Below are 18,801 nucleotides of genomic sequence, written 5' to 3' on the forward strand. Positions count from 1 at the left end.
GAAATCCATCTTTTATCCAGCACACATCTACATGTTTGCCCATGAGCACAGATGAAGAAAAACACAGACCCACGTTGAGTGGTCTCACCTTCCACTCATGATCATAAATGTGCAGGAGGTTCAAATTAGAGACAATATTGCATTTCTCCAAAAAATTTCCTTTGGAGATTCCCTAAACAACCAACACCTATGGAATCCCGTCATCCCCCAGTCCCATCTTCACTGTTGCTTTGTGATCTCACAGTTTTTCTTTATAGTGTAGTAAGAATGAACAATCTAAAGAGAACATTGATAAGTGCCCATGAACCCACTGACCCATATGGCAATAACGATCCCATCTTCCATGCTCCCTCATTTCCCTACAGGTAAATGGTAGGGCTATCATCTAAGACTAACGATCACACATCAAATCTCATGAATTTACCAATCTGACAACAAAGCACCCCTCTCTCGCCACATCTTGTTTTCCTCTTGTGGAGGAAACCCAACCTACTGATTGTGTTATTGTTCAAAGTACTTTCCGTCCCCCTCTGTGGGGAAAAAATATACACCGGGAGCTGTTTAATGGCAGGCTTGGCCATAAGACTTACAGTGTCCCACCCTGGGAAGACTTTTATTGCCCCACCTCAATGACAGGAGATAAACCCATTTGACATGCTCTAACGAGTGATGCATGGACAGAATTTAAACGCACCACTTGTAAGAAAAAACCTTGGGAACTCTGACGTGGCACTGCCATGCTTTCCCTTCACTCTGCCATCCCATCAGAAATGTGTCTTCACCCTGGGATTGTGTCCTAGAATGAAGAAGAGATGGAGAAGAGCCAAAGCGAATCCCTGAAGAACACACGCCATTTGAGAGAAATAAACCTCTCTAGTTGCACGTCACTGATATTTTAGGGATGTTTGTTAATGCAGCTTAAGGTAAGCTAAACTGATCAATACCACATGCCCCTAGATCATTCCTACAGCATACAGACATGCTGTGAGAACTTCTATCATATGAGAAATACAATAAATTTCTCTTGGGTTTATGTATCCCCCTAGCTGTTGCCTATTTCTCTGCTCTTTTACAGAAAATCTCTTCAAAACTGTCCCCTATACGCACCAACTGCAGTTCCATGGCTCTTATTCACCATTAAAGTTACTCCCACTGGGCTGCTCCACCTAATGCTCCACTAAAATTACTGCTATTCTAGTAAAACTTGCCAATATCGTCCAGGTGTTACATTGGTGGGCTTCAGACTCTGACTTTTCTGCTGTCTCTATCTTCAGACTCTTCATGACTCTAAATACCACCGATGGGGACTAGCCCAACATTTTCCTCCTCAGCACAGACCTGTCTCTTGAGACTCCCCCTGAACTCGGGCACCCACCCCTATGTTGTCTTTGATGACCTATATTCATTTCAACGTCAAACTTTCAAACCTCAACTCATCCTCAAGGTTCTCTCCCCCAGCACTGTCTCCAATACCATCCAGGTCAACAAATTTGGACTCCTTTCCTTTCCCTACATTCCACACGCAAATCATTTGCAAATCTTATTTTCAGAAATATATAAAAAAAAAATTCAAGCCCTTCTCCCCACCTCATTACTCCCATCTGAGATATACAGTCATAATTTCTCTTGGCGACTCTTAAATTCGCCTCTGACCAGTCTGTTGCTTTCTGCTCTTGCCCCTACAGGCTGATCTCAGCAAGGCAACAAGTGTTTCTTTAAAACATACTTCACCATGTCACCCCTCTGCTGAAATGCCTCCAATTCTTCTCCTTTTAGTCCTAAAATTAAAGTCAAAGTTCTTAATGGCCTCAACCCACTTGGATCCCAGTCACTCATTGCTATCTAGTGGTCTTCCCCAATGCAGTGGGAAAACTTCCACACTGGTATGTTCCTTCTGCTTGGAACACCCTCTGGTACATCAACAAGGCTTCCTCCCTCACCTCTTTCAATTCTTTATTCAAACTCATCCTTTCCAACGAGGTCAAAGTTCACCACCCTGGTTACACTTGTACTTTCCTCAGCAATCCTGACTCTCTTTATCCCCTTTCATTTATATCGTAGCACCCTTCGCCTTCCAAAATAATATGTAACTTATTTAATTCTTAAATTCATTTTCCATGGCCTTCATAGAATATCAATTGTACTAGGCAGGAAATTTTGTCTACTGGGTATGTTGATGCATCTCCAATTGCTTAGAGCAATACCTTATATGAAAGAGGGAATCCATAATAAAAATAAAATATTAAAAAATAATACACCGCAAATGTCGTTTTTGAAATTACACAATAATGCTGTGTAACGCATGAGAATGAACGTTTAAAATTCTTAGAGAATAAATTATTTGAAAAGTTGAATTATTTGAAAAGTTGAAAAGTCAAGAAAATGTACAGAATGTGCTTCACCAAATATACAAATTCTTGATATGTCCTTCCCAGGTTATTGAAGCACAATTATTCAGATGGCCGCTTCCAGCTGTGCAGGTGGCTTTGCTTTGATTTGCTCATTTGGCTCTTTGTTTTTGTCACAGGTGAGCTGATATTTCATTTTCTTTTATTTCTTATTTCTGTCCTATTTTTGGACACCCATCAGCGAATCTATATTCCTTCCGCACAGACTTGTAACAAGTTGATGAACTGCATGTGTTCTCTGGTCTCCTGAGGCTTGTTCCTTTACTTCTGTCCCACATACCTTCCTGTGCCTGCTTTCTCCCAGCGTCATCCTTACAGAGCCTGAGAAATCTCAGATTCCTAGAATGTTCTTGAAAAGCTGGGCTTGGGTTTGCCAAGATTTATCATCACCTCCCCTGCATTACTGCAGAGAGCAATGAAGCTGCACACCTGGGAAAGACGTTTCAATGATTAGAAAGCCAACCTCTGTCTTTCACAGGAGGACAAATGCCACACTGCCTCAGAAACACGGGAACCTGTGCTGTTTCTCACTGTCTCCAGGAAGAGAGGTTACGGCTTTTTTTCTGGGAGCCATTCCATTCCAGGAAGCACACTTATAGTCATCTCATCTTAAAACCAGGTAGAGAAGGGTAAGCTAAAGATAGAGACCTTAGGGGAGACAGAAAAGCCTCCTGGGTGAGGTCTGTGTGCATGAGTGTTTGTGGAGATACATGCAGAAAGAGGAACCAATTGTATAAGCAAAAAAAAAAAAAAAAAAAGACAGGATATACCCAGGGGAAGCAGACAGGAACACAAAATGAAAACACGTACTAAGACACAAATGGATGGCAAAGAGAAAGGAGGCATTATTATTGCTTCTGATGAAAAACTAGTACATGTCATTATAGAACTTTAGGAAATACAGAAAAGTAAAAAAAAAAAAAAGAGGGGAGTGTAGAGAGAGAAAGCAGTACAGATCATTGAACCACACACAATGATCACTTTTATCCTATCTTATCGCCCAAGATTTTTGGGGGGTGGGTGGAAGATTTTGGTGTCAACTAGCCGGATATTTGAACCCAATGCTTCCCTACAGCTGGAGTCTCTGCTCTAAAGCTGAATCCAATGTACAGTCTCTGGAAATTTTGCTTTGGTGCACCAAAACCCAGAATCTGTTCTTTCTTTCTAAAACCTCTCTCTATCCAAACCACATAGGATGGGTCAGGAAATATTGCCTCCTTTACTTGGTGCCTAAATCATCCTTCTGCATTTCTTGACACATTAAGATTATTTGTTTTGTCTTTAATGCGGCTTCTTTTTTTTTTTTTTTTTTATTTATTTATGATAGTCACAGAGAGAGAGAGAGGCACAGAGACACAGGCAGAGGGAGAAGCAGGCTCCATGCACCGGGAGCCCGACGTGGGATTCGATCCCGGGTCTCCAGGATCGCGCCCTGGGCCAAAGGCAGGCGCCAAACCGCTGCGCCACCCAGGGATCCCTTTAATGCGGCTTCTAAAGTCTTTATATTTCTGATTTAAAGATGTAAAAAAAAAATAAAAATAAAACATGCCAAACACGTTCGACACGGAATTCAATTATATGCTCATCTACGAAGTAAAGTAGGTGGTTTAAACAAATGATAATAACCTTCAGATTGATCACTAAGTCGCATGTTGATTTTTTAAATGGCACTATCTACACTAGGTTTAATATTTAGTGTTGTGACATATCTTAAGAGGGTTTAGTAAAGTATCAATGTTTTCACACGGTGTTCAGTCATGCATAGTGTTCGATGTTGACGTTGTGGCTGCCCGGCGTACCGGTGTAACATTTCCTGTGTGTGCTCTTCCTCCTTCGTGATTTCCTTTGCTTATGGACATCATCTACTTAGTAGACATTCAATGTCCCACCATTCTGCCATTTGTGCTTCTTCTCTTCCTTCCAGGTTCTTAGCCCCTGTTCTGACCATATATTGTCATGCTGGTCTCAGAGTCTACGTGTTAGCTCCACTCCTGTCTCCTCTATGTGCCCTAGTTAGGCTCTTGTTGGCTTATTTCTACATGGTCTTGCTATTTTCAGGTTTCCTTTCATGGTTTAAATCCTGGTCAAGATTGTGCATAATTTTGATTCAATAAAATCTCAGAAGGCATGGAGTTTTGTAAGCATCGTTCAGCAGCCTGTCTCTGCCATTCTGTGTTCATCCATGACAGAGCTCCCATTGGGGTGAGCAAGGGCTTCCTTTGTTCATGTATCCTGTGTGGAGTGATCTCGTGGTCCTCACATCCTTCAGAGATTCCCTTCTTCCTCCCATTATCCCTTGCTGGACACCTTTCTGCTCTTGCTTTGGATATTTCTTCTCTTCCATCTTACCCTTCTTCCTCTATGATGTTCGTATGATGGTGTTACCTTGGCACTTTGACCCTGGAGAGGATAGACCCTGTTTGCTTATGAAAAAGGCTTTGTCGGGGATACTTCGGTGACTCAGTGGTTTAGCACCTGCCTTTAGCTCAGAGCATGATCTTGGAGTCCCAGGATCGAGTCCCACATCGGGCTCCCTGCATGAAGCCTGCTTCTCCCTCTGCCTGTGTCTCTGCCTTCTCTCTGTGTGTCTCCCATGAATAAATAAATAAAATCTTTTAAAAAAAGGAGATTTGTCTTCATATATTCTTTCTCTCTTATATTATGGTTAGGTTGGGCTAATTGGAGTAGAATTCTACTTCTGTGTTTTGTGTTCACATGGGGTCATGGTATATCTCCAAGGTCTTGCCTGGCTACACTAGTGCTGCATCATACCCCTGACCACATATCACAGGCGTCTGCTGTCTCCTTTTTCATGTGGGCATTATATAGAGGATCTAGGACAATCTGTATGTTACATTATTATTTTAACCACTTGCATAAATTTCTAACCCTTATGCTATTTGCAAAAAATTAAAACAGATGGAGACAAATGACATACATGTTTGTGTTGGAGTCACTCATTTAAAGTAACACTGCAATGATCATCTTTCTGTGCTGTTTTACTGGATTCTGTTGCTCTCCAAAGCTAAGGAAAGAAGAAACAGTGTTTTGGCACCATTTATTTTACTTTAAAACTAAAACAAAAGAAATGTCCTTTTTCACATCCCTAATAACTGGTGGCATATCCATGTAGCTTTATAGCCTTTTGGCCTCTCTGTGATTTCTGTTTTGAAGTCCATTCTCTTAGTGTTTACTGTAGAGTTTTACATCAGTGCCCAAAATCTTATTGCTGATTAAAGCCCACAGTCATACTTAGGAAGTATTTGGCAGCACATCTGGAAAAGTCTAAGCTGGGGACTTTAAAAAAAGAAGAAAAAATGTATTTTTGTCCCTTACAAGAAGGCCAGAGAGAGAGGTTTATAACTCAGCTACTCCACAATGCCTCCAGGAGCTCAAACCATCTCTCTCTTACCACTCCACCATGTTTAGCTGTTGGGTTTTCATCTTGTCCTCAACCTTGCAGCTCCTGATGTGAGAGTTGGTCATCCACATCCAGGTAAGGGGAAGGGAGGTAATTGGTATAAGGTGTTTGGATCCTTTTTATTATATAAGAAAGATTTCTCAGAAATTATGTCCATATGGGTGCACAGGTATCTCCTTGGTCCCATTCATCTTGGATGCCCCCCACCGCCCACCCACTCCATGCAGGTTGGGAAAGTGTATTAGACCAGCTGACCAAAGTGTGTCCAGGCCTCAGAACTGTTTGGCTCAAAATGGGAAATTCTTTTGGAATGCTTGAGTTCCATTGAACCAAGATTCAATCATTTTTCTAATTAACCTTCATCTGAAAGCAACAGTGTAGACAAACACCCCATCACAAAAGAACAGTGACATTACACTAGTTTATCCAACATCCAGGAATAAATGATACCTCCTTAAGTGCTAAGGAAGACATAATGAAGTAAATGCAAGTTCTGGTGCAAAGGGTTAAAGGAACAAGATTTATGAAAACAGTTGAATGAAAGTTAAATAAAAATGAGAATCCAGACCTGAAAATAATATAATGGCAGTACTAATAGCTGTCCAAAGTAATTACATAGCCAATTATGGTTACAAATGAAAGTTAATGATCATTAATTATTATCAGTATCTTTTTCTTATAGATCTCAAACTTCAGAAATTAATATAGAAAGTACAACTAAAAATTCAAACAATTCCCCAACAATTAAAAAAATATCACCCAGCAACACATTAACAACCCACCAGTTCATGCAGAACCAGGATCTATAACCACCTTTTATTATTTTAGAGAGGACTGCATCTGTTGGACTCATGCTATTTGTGTTTGTAACAAGACATGCCCTTGGATGAGGTGAGACACTTCACTGTGAAAATTTAGAATAATTTTATTCATAACTGAAATGAAAAATAGAACCAAACTTTCTGGATGGCTGACATAAGAAATGCCTGATGGTTATACATCTATGAGATAATTGGATGGAATTCAAGTTTCCACGGATGGAAAATAATGATGTATGACTCTAATACAACAAAAAGCCACTACAATCAACTCAGGCCATAGTCATTAAGCTTTTTGCCCAGGTGCCTGACTCCACACTACTTGTTAAAATAAGACAATGTCAAGGCGCCTGGGTGGCTCAGCTGGTTAAGTGTCTGCCTTCAGCTCAGGTCATGATCCCAGGGTCCTGGCTCCTGGATCAAGCCTCACATCAGGCTCTCTGCTCAGTGAGGGAGCCTACTTCTCCTTCTCCCTGTGCCTGCCCCTCCATCTACTTGTGCCCTTATACTCTCTCTCTGTCAAATAAATAGATAACATATTTTAAAAAAAATAAGACAATGTTCCCATTCCTGAAATTAGCAGAGCAGTTAAGTTCTCTCTGTCAAATAAATAGATAAAATATTTTTTAAAAAAATAAGACAATGTTCCCATTCCTGAAATTAGCACAGCAGGTAAGTAGCAAAAACAACACCAACATCAACAAGCAAGAATCTGTGTCACCCTTAAAAGAGGCACGTGGAAGATTTTAGAAACACAAGTAAGTTATTAAAACTGATAAGAAGCTCAAAAGCTTATACTGAAAACCATTTGGCTATTCCCAATTATTAATACAATATATTTTAATTTTTAAGCTTTTTTCCCCAGATTCACATTTAAATTCTAGCTAGCTAACGTACAGTGCAATATTGGTTTCCGGAGTAGAATTCAGTGATTCATCACTTACATACGACACCCAGTGCTCGATATGACAAGTGTCCTCCTTAATCCCCATCACCACCTAGCCCATCCTGCCCCACAGCCTTTCAGCAACCCTGAGTTTGTTCTCTGTCGTTACAAGTCTCCTATGGCTTGTTTCCCTTTCTTTTTTCCCCCTTCCATATGTTCATCTATTTTGTTTCTTAAATTCCACAGATGAGTGAAATCATATGGTATTTGTCTTTCTCTATCCGACTTATTTCGTTGAGCATAATACATTCTGCTCATTCCACTCCATAGAGACTTCCTATAGACTGGGGCATAGAAGCTACATATTTGATAGAAAACATCAAACTGTACCCATTTGAAACCCAGTTTCTCAGTTCATATGATATCCTTTCATAAGAAAGTATGAAAGTTACCTTTGTATAAGACCGAAAACCATCATGTTTTCAAGACAATTAAAAAGGTAACAATTGTAGCCAAGAGATAATATCCTTGGTCTTTTGGATTATTTTCATGCTCTGGGTCATTGGTGGTGGTGGGAGACAAAGATATGTTCATTTAAATTACCTTAAGGTTAAACATAACACCTTTATAACAAGAGTAAAATACGGGCCTAGAAAAAAAATCTAAAACGAGTGACAGAAACAATTGTCCAATATGAGAATTGCCATTCCCGTGAGGAAGAAATGAAGTGAGATGTGCCCACATCATAACTGCTTGCAGTTTTTGTTCTGCTTCCCACTGTGGTGAGTGGAATGGGAGGGGAGTTGATATCATTGTGATCCTGGACAGAGCCAGCCACTCTGCACCTTGTTATATAGCATGACATCACTTAAATGCATTTGGTGTTTAATGTGGCTGGAGAAATCTCCAAATGTCAATTGAAATCCTGCCCTTAATTTGTCATGAGCAGGATTTGAATTTTAACAGGAACAACAGGGCCCCTTGCCCAACATCATTAATGAAGATACTCGAAGAGTGCTTGAAAGCATAAAAGCAGCACCCGGGGAGCCTTTCGCATACTCCAGGGATTTGGCTGGTCAATGCCATACCTCCATTATAAATTCAGTACCATGGACAGCTGATGACTACTCAAGAGACCACAAAACCATTCACAGCAAAATCATGTTCTTTTCCTCTTTTTTTTTTTTTTTTCCTCCCACGAGCAAAGATAGATATTGGTTCAAGCGATGCCATAAAGGGCATATGCTTCCTTTCACTTTTAGGGACTGTAAGAGAATGCTGGAGACAGATTTCCCTGATGTTTGAGGGTGGTTTTACTGTCTGAACATGTGGATGTCAAAAATACTTATCCTTGGGCTGATCCTTTTTTTTTTTTTCCTCTGTGAGACAAAATGAACCACTTATCACTACAAATCATGGCCTCTGGATATGGACTAATAGCCTCCCAGCAGTTCTATTTGTAGGGATCTCCCCATATCACTCCTACATTTTTACTCCTCCATTTTTCTAGGCATTGGGTTAGTTTTACAATTTACAAGTTATCGGCTGATCCTAGATCCTCCTCCTGACTTGTGTGGGTATGTGGGCCTCCCCTTAGCATCTGCCATGACCCCTCACTCTTCTTGCTGTTGTCACATTGGGTTCACCCTTGGGATGACCCTTATATTTATCCACTCTCCTTTACCCTATCCACACTCCATTTCACTGCTTTCCACACTAGACACACTAGTGTGTCTATCCACACTCCATTTCACTGCTTCCAGACCCCTTGTTAATCTTGCCTCTTCCCCCACTGAACTTCTATCCTAAACTTCTAAACTGGAGTCTCCTGTCCTCCACCACTGTTCATGCTACTTAATGCTGAAAGACCCATCTCTCCAGAAACTAGGGTCAATCTTACCTACAACCCCAATTAACCCCAAACTCTTTACTCCCACATTCACTGAACTCTGAGCCACTTCCAAATCTAGCCACAGATTCCCTTTCTGCTCCATACCGAAATAGATCCTGCTTTAGACAAGAAAGATCCCTTGTTCTTCCTAAGTTATGGCTCACACTTTGTTATTCTGACAACTTACTTACAATCGTCCCTCAATCACAATGTCCAATGGCTCCTCTCCATTTTCTTTAGGAACCATTTAAAATTCACCTCTTTTATGATTCCTTCCCTAATGCTACAATCCAAACAGCATTATGCTTCCTTTATATCCCCATCACACAAGCCCGGATTCACTCCCTTACCTTGTCCAGTAAATAATGACATTTTCTTTTATTTCTATACTTTATTTCCCTTACTGTAGAAGGAACTGACTTATTATGCATTTGCCCAGTGGCACATATCACAATGATTTGTAGAGATTTGGAACTCAATAAATATTTGTTGATGAAATGAATCAGTGAATCACATAGAATGACAACACTAGCACCATGCTTATGTATTTAAAATTAGAATAAATTAGGATTCAATTTAATATTTATGGTGGATTCTAGCATTATCCTCGGGAATGAAATTACACCGAGAAGGACTGCTGACATTCTTGTCAAATTGGCGTCACTGTGTTCAAACAAAGTAAAGGGGATGCTCATGAAAGAGAGTTGAGAGTGCTAGCACAGTAGTTCATGCTTTGAAGGAGGAAGACAATCAAGGCATGGTCTCTACCCTTGGGAATACATGACACGGTAGAGGAGCAGCATAAACAAAGGTAAGACGATGGGGAGGCAGTTATGAGATAATACATACGACTGCATCATAAGCTAGAAAAGAGAAAAATGAGAAGATGAGTAAACAATGAAAGGAAGTAGGAGATGAGAGACCAAGAAAGACTGTAAGTGGTGAAGTTTAATCTGGGTTTTAAAATGGATTAATGAGGAAGCCATATGTTTCCCAAGCAGAGAAGTGTCAGAGAGAGAATTTAATTGTTAAGCCACTATTCTGTGACAACAGACTCTGATCTGTACTCTTTAATGGCCAGTGGGTGTCTTTTTAGGTTTAACTAAACATGCAAGATTACAAAACCTCCAAAAGTCACCATGGGGCTAGTAGTTCAGTAGGACAGAAAACAAAGCTGACCTTGTCAGCAGAGCTGCAATAGGCATCGGGGAGCCATCTGCCCCAAAGGTGACAGCTCAGATGCTAAGAGACAAGATCTCTACAAGGCCTCCATCCATCGTGGTTACTCCTACCTGGCACAGAAACTCCAGGCTTCATAGGAGTGAATATCTCCTATAAACACCACATAAGCAAAGAGTCCAGGGTCCCCATAGGGAATGTGGCACTTACAAAAGGTAATTCCCTCAGCGAAGCCTAAGGCTGTGGCATCCCCAACGGACTCTTGTAGTTCTTTGGGGTCCTTTTTTTTAAATTTTTTTATTTATTTATGATAGTCACACACAGAGAGGGAGAGAGAGAGAGAGAGAGAGAGAGAGAGAGAAGCAGGCTCCATGGACCGGGAGCCTGACGTGGGATTCGATCCTAGATCTCCAGGATCGCACCCTGGGCCAAAGGCAGACGCTAAACCGCTGCGCCACCCAGGGATCCCAGGTCCTTTCTGATCCAGAGGTGATTTACCAAAATGGAGACCCTCTTTATGGTAGGCCGAGTGCCCAAGATCATTGTTGCCATGCCCTTCATCTGGCTGAAAGAAGAACTGAGCTAGACAGACAAATAAAGGTCAGATTCTCACACAGCAGGGCGAAGGTCATGTTACATTGATGCATAGACATTATGCATGTCTGAGCCCCTCAATCATTGTAGCCATGGCACACAGTAGGAACAAGCACCAAAACTAAACAGATGAAGAAACTGAGAATCCCTGAGGGGAAGGTAATAGCCATTGACCAGGCAGGAAAAAAAAAAACAATGATATGAGGAAGCAAGAGTGAAACATCGATCTGTATGATTAGCATGCTCGCACTATTCATATTGGAAGGCAGCTATGCTCACCACTATACCACCAAAGCTGCACGTACTATTCATATTGATTGATGAAGATTCAAGAGCAAAGGGGACAGATGAGAGATACCTAGGGAAAATTAGGATAAAAGTACAGTGTGATCACAGCAAATGGTACTCTAATAGTCAAACAGTCATTTCTGGAGACCTTGCTGCATGCCAGGCAGTGGACAGGCACACAAAACAGTCCATACCTGTACAGGCAAGATTGTCAAGAAAGCAATTAACTCAATGCAAATAAAAGCCTTCGAAGGAGAATAAGAAAGATCCACTTGAGTCGGCATGGCCACATGTGACCACGTGGGAGGCAGAAAGCTTCATGGGAAAGGTTGCATTTGTTCAGAATCTTGAAGGAAGGGGTACAGAGTCCATCAAGATACTAACCTGGTCTTCAACAACTGGCTCACCAGAGATGGGGCTGGGACTTGGTGCCGTGAAGAACAGGGAACCAGTAAAGTGCTTGGAATGGGAAAAAGGTGACCGACCCCATCTGCCTTTTTTTAAAGATAACTCTAGATGAGCCATCAAAGATGGAGGCTCCAGAGAGGGAGACGTGACCTTCATATACAACAAAGGAAATGGGAACTTGAACTAAGCACAAAAGGGACAAAGGGAGGAAGGAGAGATAAGAATTAGAGACATTTAGAAGCCATTCCTATGGTTTTCGCTCCCTCATCAACTGGTTGCTCAAGCCAGAAACATGAAATCTCCCCAGACTCACCTTCTTTCACTGCCAACCCTTGTCATTAAAATCCGCCTCCATGCCTTGCCAGGTCAACCTGCAAAAATCTCTGTACAACTCTAATCCCAGGATGATATGATAACTGCCCTTTAGGTGGACATAATGGCTCGGCACTTGAGCGTCTGGAGGATGAGGAAACAGGTATCACTTAGTCTTTGTAAAATATTGCAATGGGAACCAATGTTGAGCATCACAGATCCCTAAAATATAAATACAAAGCCACAAAAAAACAAAAGTAGCTTAATAAATGGCTCATAAACTGGCCTTCCATCCATCCCAGAAAAATCAGCTACCATTGTCACCAGTGCAAACTACATCCATAGCCACATGATAGATTAAAAGGGCTCCCTGCATTATCATTTAGGAAGAAAAGACGTTTTGTATGGATCTGGCCCTTTTCCTAGTTGTTCTGATGCATTGTTTTATGGTTTCATGGAACCAAACATATGTAGAATGGCCCAGCTCCGCTCATTTCTTAGCAGCTAAGCTTGGCTGACCCACAGTGGGATAAATACTAGGGGACTGGGGTTGTGATTTTTCTCTTAACTAACTCTTCGATGAATTCTGGGTGAAATGCTAGCACCTTGTACCTTTGAGGAGAGTTGCAGATGAAGACTGAGGGTGTGCTCAACTGCACTCACTATTTCACTAGGGAAATAAAATACCCATTAGGTGAACCTTGTGGGTCTTTCTTATTTCCTCAACAGAGGCGAATGAGGAGATACGACATTCATCTGGCTACTGCTCTGGGGTTCTTTATGCTGTTGTTTCTCTATGGTTACTGTGCTTTTTTGAAATAGATACAAAAAAATGACTATTTTTTAGCATTATCTGTAATTGGACCCTAAAAGAACAAAGTCCTAAATGTTATTTCCATATTTCCAATATGTTCTTTCATTAAGATTCTAAATTTAATTTTTTTTTTACCTTTCTCCTTTCACTCCCACATATGTTTTAAATACAAAAAGTGATATACCACCTGCCATTGTGACATTTGCACAGGTGGGTATTTGAAAATGTTTACACTTAAATTTGGGGTAATGAATGCACAGAGAAAAATTTATATCGTGATTCACATATATTTTATATGCTCTTTTCTCATAATTCACTTTAGCATCAATATGATCACATTCCGAATTTTTAGTTTTGTACACCAAAATCATCTCCTTGCTCCTTAAAATTTTCTCTGATCAACCTTTCATTTCCTAGAATTAAATAAGAATTGCCCTTTGGATTTCTTTTTTTCCTTTCATCTACCTTCCTCCTATTTCAGAAACATCCAGCTAATTATCCAACCACCCACCGACTCAACCAAAGTGGAAATTAATACAGAAGTTTGGCTTATGAAAAGACAAGCATTCATTGGAAGATACTTGCTCTTTGCCAGGTTCACTGCATTTTTCGTTGCTTGGCAAATGATGAGAGACTCTTCATTTTAGCCCATCACCAGCTTTGGAAACCGAAAATGGGATTTAGAGCAATGCTCCCCTTTCTAATCCCACCAGCCACAAAGGAAGCCAGGTTCCCTACAGCGTGACCCTGAACTCCTACTGCTAAGTTTATTAAATTTTAGTAAACTTGCAAGCCTGTCTCACATGGTGAAAAGACCAATGTTTGGCCCAAAATCTGTCTGGGATATATTTGTCCTGTTCTGTGTTTGTTTTGTTTTGTTTTGTCCTTTACCTATCACCTTCAATTGTTCATCCTCTTACAGATCTATCCTGGTCACAGAATCTAAAGTATCCCCATCACCCACACCTCTTTCACGCTCTTATTTGCCTTAGAGCTTCCATGCCAATCTGAAATTCTGTCCTTAACGAATTTGTTCACTGGAGTTTCTACTTTGTCCCCAACTTGAGTAAGGAAAGGACAATTTTGTATCCTGTTTACTATTATACCCTCAGGACTCAGAAGAATGGTTCATAAATATTCATTAAGTGAATAGATGGATGGATGAGTGGATGGATGAGTGGATGAGTGGATGGGTAGGTGGATGGATGGATGGATGGATGGATGGATGGATGGATGGATGGGTGGATGGGTGGGTGGATGGATGGATGGATGAGTGGATGGAGAAGTGAAAGAGAGTCTATATGTGGGTCACTGACCCTGCTCCCATGCATCTGTGTTGTGTCTACTGTCAGGGGCTCTTGTGCTAGAGAGCTGGTCCTTCTCCACTAGTTTCTGATCTCTCATGATGTCTAGCATCTCATCTTGGCCAAGTTGGTTGTGGTGGGGGATGAAGGGACAGAGTTGTTTCCATGACTACTAACAGCAAACACTCTAATAATATGCTCACAGATCGTGTCAACCTTAACATGTCCAGCATGTTATCCAGTGTATCCAGTGATCTTAGCCACAAAAACAAAATTGACCATTTTTTAATTTATAACAAATTACGACACAGTCTTGAGAATTTAAACATTATACTGAAACCATTCAGGAGTGTTTTTCTGTTGCTCCCTTCGTCATGGTTTGGGAGCAGGAAGGAAGTAATTCAATGGGGGATATGCCGTGGGGAAGGGAACTGAGGTGTGTCCTGCTCTTGTTTCATTGCGGGGAGTATGAGATTCACAGTTAATAGGCTGTGAGCCCCAGTCCTCATCTGATCTCTGCTGAGTTATTCACTCGCTGTAATTATCAGGTTCCATATGCACATAATGGAGTTAATGAACAGCATCCCCTTCTGGCCCTACTAAGTAGACAATGAGATAAGGCTTACGCTGGTTGTCTACTCACATGCCACCTAGCAGAGACGCCTGTGTCCCCTCAACCACTGTTAACCTCCATCCAGCCTTGGTGATCCCAAAGGTCACTCATCACAACTTGACCTACTTTATATTCCCGAGCTTATTACCTTTATGAGTTCACTTCTCCACTTTAGAACATGGACACCAGGGCAGCACAGAGTGGTTAGTGCTAATTATGGCTCTGTCCTCAGTGCTGGGCACATAGTAGGGACTCATGCCCATGTGTTTCCTATGACAACGAATATCCTAAAACATGCAATTACATCTGGCATGTAGTAAACAGTCAATAAATGTGATCTGCAATTATGTATTTAAAATACCAAGGAGATCTTTGGTACCATCCTGCTATTTTGCCACCCAAGGGGAAAGGGATCTTACATTGATTGTGAACTTCTAAGAATGCTTACGACAACCCTCTGAGGACTCATTATCCCTGTTTTCCAGAGAGTTGTATCAACTTCCTCTGGATCACACAGGAGAGAATTCAAACAAGACCTGTCTGACTCAAACACACTCCTTCTTCAATGTGAAAAGGTCTTTTTCTTCCTGGCCACCTTTCTACAAATTGCTGGGTGAGCCGGTATATCCCCTGTCTTTTTGAGGAGCTTTCTGTTTAGGAGATAATGTGAATGTATGAAAAATATAGTATGAGCCACATGGAAAGGACAAGAACTGACAGTTTTAGGTCTAAACACATGACAATCCCATATGGTTCAAAGTCATATACACTAGGAAGAAATTTCTTTTATGTTCCAAGTGAGTGGACCTGACATTCTGAATCTGAACCTGGAATTCTTTATCTTTTATGGGTCATACAATTCTCTGAGGACATGATCCTCTCAATACAAAAATACATTCTCATCTACTCACAAAAGTGCCACACAGGTTAGGGGGCGGGGTTTCTTAGACCTCCTGGGAATCCATGGGTCTCAGCTGAAGAACATCTACTTCCAAGGATACAAAATTATCGTCAGCTTGACCTCAACATGTTGTAGGAAAATGTGTATGGCCTCAGAGTCTTAGGTCTAAGAGGAAATTTGAAATTTAATTGAGAGGAGCACATCTCTCTTTTCTGAGCTAAATGTATTCTCAAGGGGTTGGCGGGTTTACATAAAGCCACTCAGGCAATTTTGACCAAAAGAAAGCTCTCTTTTATTTAGGAAGAATACATTTAGCCTGGAAACTTCCCTTGGAAAATAACAGCAATAATGCCTTTCTTTAGAAAACAAATTGACCTGGTTGAGACAAGATTATAGTATTTAATGTAATAGTCAAGTTTTGATCAGCAATTGTCGGGGGCATTTCCAATCTCATGGAGAGAGAAAGTATCTGTAGGGTAAAGGGTATGGTGGGAGGATCTTAGGCAAGGGTTTCAGACTTCAGCCCAGAAGCTTGTTCCTAATTTTTCCCTTCTCTGCTACCAACTACTAATTTGTCCACAGTTATGAGCCACATCTTTAAGATGATGTTTAGATTGTATGATCTCTAGAGATGGTTGTGGATGAACAATCCACCATGGGAAACCCTCAGATGTGCATCACTTTTAATACAGCTTTCCAGAACTGCCAGACACACAGGTGCATTGGTCAGTCCAGGTTATTGCTTTCCTCCTCTTGTGCAGTAGCAAAGTAGTGTCTCCTCCACTCTCTGAAGGCCCCTGGAATGACACTGCACCCCCCACACCCAGTACACATTAGTGTCACAGGAACCACTTGTGGATCCTGGACAGGCTGGAAGGGAACAGAGAATGCAGAACACAAGAGGGTGATAAGACTTCTCTCATTCCTCAGACCTCTTGTCTAAGGGGAAAGAGGCAGGTGGGGCTTGCACATAGGTGTGCGGGTTTATTCGTGCACGTGTGCATAATTAGACAGACACACATATGTGTGCATTCATGGGTGAGTCTCTAGATACATCCTCAGTCTATCAAAATGAACTCAAAAATATATGTAAGAATTTCCAGCAAAGCAAAAATTCAGCTAGTATTATGGTATAGAATAATAATAAACAATAATAATAATATCAGTATAATAGTAATTCTCTCTATTCAATGTCTGTGTATACACTTTCACAAACAACATGGATAGTACTGGCAATTCTTTTCCTTTTTCTGGATTATATTTGTTCTGACTCCATTTATGGAAATGCAATTAGATGTCTATTGAATCTAATAAAAATATTCAGCTTATCTTTTAAAAGCCTGATAAACTAAAATAAAAACTGTCACCAATTAATACAGCAGGTATACTCTGTGCTTAGACTCTCAGAACCAAAACTTTTAAGTGTTTTTTTTTTTTTGAAGATTTTATTTATTTATATGAGAGAGAGAACAACCACAGAGGGAGAGTGAGAAAGAGAAGCAGACTCTCTGTTGACCAGGAAGCTCAATGTGAGACTCGATCCAGGACCCTAAGATCATGACCTGAGCCAAAGGCAGATGCTTAACAGAATGAGCCACCCAGGTGCCCCAAAACTTTTAAACTTTAATTGTATGCACAATTCTACTAAACAGCATGGTTATCAGGTTTTCATAAATGTATTTTTTAAAGATTTATGTATTTGAGAGAGAGGAACACACTGGTGGAGGGAGGTGGAGGCAGAGGGAAAGAGGAGAAAGAGAATCTCAAGCAGATTCCCTATTGTGCGAGGAGCCCACAACATGAGGCTCAATTCCACAACCCTGAGATCATGACCTGAGCCAAAATCAAGAGTCGTAGTCACTTAATCGACTAAGCCACCAGGCGCCCCTGTAAATATCTTAACTGAAAGAAAATACAAGTAGGCAGAGCAGCAAATGTGACAGCTGGTCTACCCCATGGTGGAGAAGTAGCTGATGGAGAGTTGCCTCCAAACCCAAAGTCTCTTAGAGGGATGTCTCAGGAGGGATCCCCTTGATACTCTTCCCTGCCACAGAAGCTTCCAGAATGATGCCTGGCTGGTCAAGTCAAAGCCTCGGGGTAAGACAGTGTGTCTGAGTAGGCCTTCTTCTCAGTCGGTAAGCCTGCTGGACAACATGGCCCCAGCAACAAGAGGAAAGGTTTGCCTCCCTGGGGACAGTAGTTGGGAGAGGAGGAGAGGCAAATCATTCCAAGAAAAGCACTGCCCACATCTAGGGTGTAAAAAGATACCAGGTCTGGAAGGCATGACACTGTGCCACTAGAGCAAGAAATATTTTCCTTCCATCCTTCCCTCCACCCCCTGCCCATATTCTAGAAGCCAGAAACCAAAGCTCAGAAAAGATATCCCAAGAGGAGTGAAATGCAAGGGGATGCAAGAGGACAAAAAGAGTATCTTATTTTCATATTGCAAACATACCTGTTGTCAGCACAAGAAATTTTAAAAGACTGAGACAAAACACCACAAGACCCCCTTCATCTCCAACTATGCTGTGCTGTATAAAGGCTTAAACTGTTCACATCTCATTCTCTGTTAAATTCTTGATATTTGGCGCAAATGAAACAAATAAACATTTTTAATAATGCACTAGATAATTTTTCAATATAAAATAAAAACAAGCCACCTGTCCCCTCCTTTTGGCCTGGTTTCACCCAAGGCAATCCTGTGGTTCTAATATTCTGTAGTTTGACAAGGAGTCATTGATTTCGTGCATTTGTCAATTCAGAAATCATTTGCTAAGTCATACCTGAAAAAGACAAATGGCTTAAATATCAAAAATACAAAGATATATCAAAGAATTCATATATAAATGCATGCATATATATGTATATATGTGTATATGTATATACAGTGTGCATGTAAGGTTGTTTGTAGATATTCTCCAGGAAAATAAAGAGAGGGAAAAAGTCCTTTATTACAAGATTTAT

At 40.9% G+C, this 18,801-nt stretch overlaps 1 protein-coding gene across 12 annotated transcripts in view; it reads right to left on the reverse strand.

Annotated features, from left to right (window-relative positions):
• Window positions 1-18,801, reverse strand: part of NLGN4X (neuroligin 4 X-linked) — a 353,807-nt gene that overhangs the window by 141,971 nt on the left and 193,035 nt on the right. For 3 of the 12 annotated variants that reach the window (XM_038586749.1, XM_038586750.1, XM_038586751.1), the window contains one exon: window positions 5,347-5,433. The exons of the other annotated variants lie outside the window; for them this stretch is intronic. The gene's annotated coding sequence lies outside the window, so the exon portion shown is untranslated. The remainder of the gene's footprint in view (window positions 1-5,346; window positions 5,434-18,801) is intronic. 12 annotated transcript variants of the gene reach the window in all.

The sequence above is a fragment of the Canis lupus genome, chromosome X (genome assembly GCF_011100685.1).
Source record: "Canis lupus familiaris isolate Mischka breed German Shepherd chromosome X, alternate assembly UU_Cfam_GSD_1.0, whole genome shotgun sequence".
Lineage (NCBI taxonomy): Eukaryota > Metazoa > Chordata > Mammalia > Carnivora > Canidae > Canis > Canis lupus.